A 1,437-nucleotide genomic window follows, 5' to 3' on the forward strand; every position below is an offset into this window, starting at 1 on the left:
AGCAGGGGGCTCCCGCATTCCGAGCAGGCGGTCGAGCATGAGTTTCCCTTCACGCAACACGGCGGTCGAGCAATGAGTCCCCGTCACGCAACACGACGGTCGGAGCATGGGTTCCCGTCACGCAACACGGGCGGTCGAGCATGAGTTTCCTTCACGCAACACGGCGGTCGAGCATGGGTTCCCGTCACGCAACACGGCGGTCGAGCATGGGTTCCCGCAACACAACAAGGCGGTTGAGCATGGGTTCCCGCAAAACACTCTAGCGGTTGAGCAGAGGTTCCCGCAACGCGATTCGGCGGTCGAGCAGTTGGAGCTCCCGTCATCCACAGCGGTGGTCGAGCAGCTGACACTCCCACCGGCTACGACGGCGATCGAGCAGGTACTCTCGCCTATCGATGACGCGATCGAGCATCGAGAGCTCCCGCGCACTACCGACACGGTTGATGGTGCCCCTCCGTGTCTAGAGGGGGGTGATTCCTCGTCCAGCGATAGCGAGTCTTCTGCCACGAGCAGCGGTTCGAGACGCCGCAAGAAGAAATCCAAGCGACGCCGCCTTAGGCGACGTGGTCAGCCCACCGCCGATATCACAGTGAATGAGTCCATACACGTCCTGGAACACGTGGAAGGAGGCGTCGTTCGCTCACGCCACTTGACATTGAGAGCCCACCTCGCGAAGCTTCTTCCATCACACGCCTTCCGGGTCTTTCCTGGAAGCATTTTCTGCGCGATCTGAAGTCAGGAGACATCGAGCAGGTCTGCTTGATCACCGGGTCTGCTCGGCGGAAGAGATCCACACGGTCGCTACCGACAATCTTCCACTTCGTCCAAAGAACGCTGAGCCGAAGTCGGCGCGCGAAGAGCGCTTCGCTGCCCAGTCGTGGGAGTCATTCCGCGACTCGGGCAATCCAGTATACGACACCGTCCGCGAGTTCGCGGATGTTTTTCCCGACAATCCAGCACGTATCTCCAGTCAACGCGTTAAGCCGTCACCGTCATCGCAAGCTCCGCTGCGTTCTCTCCCTCTGGCAACAGAGGCGTGGCGCTCTGTGTCAATGGACTTCATATTCGGTCTCCCACCCGATACTGACGGTCGTACTGGTGTTCTGGTCTTCGTGGATCGCTTTTGCAAGATGTGCCATCTCGTTCCGGTTCCGGACTCAATCACCGCGGCCGATACCGCGGTGCTCTTCGTCGACGCTGTCTTCCGACATCACGGCCTTCCTGAATCAATCGCCTCTGACCGCGATCCCCGATTCACATCGGCGTTCTGGACGAAACTCTTCGACCTCCTGGGCACCAAACTCCTCATGTCGACGGCGGCGCACCCGGAGACTGACGGGCAAACGGAACGCGTCAACCGCGTGCTAGAAGATGTTCTGCGCAGTTATGCCCCGTCCTTCGAGAACTGGAGTTCCTTCCTGCCTCTTGCGGAGTTCC

This window comes from Phytophthora infestans, genomic scaffold (assembly GCF_000142945.1).
Source record: "Phytophthora infestans T30-4 supercont1.167 genomic scaffold, whole genome shotgun sequence".
NCBI lineage: Eukaryota > Oomycota > Peronosporomycetes > Peronosporales > Peronosporaceae > Phytophthora > Phytophthora infestans.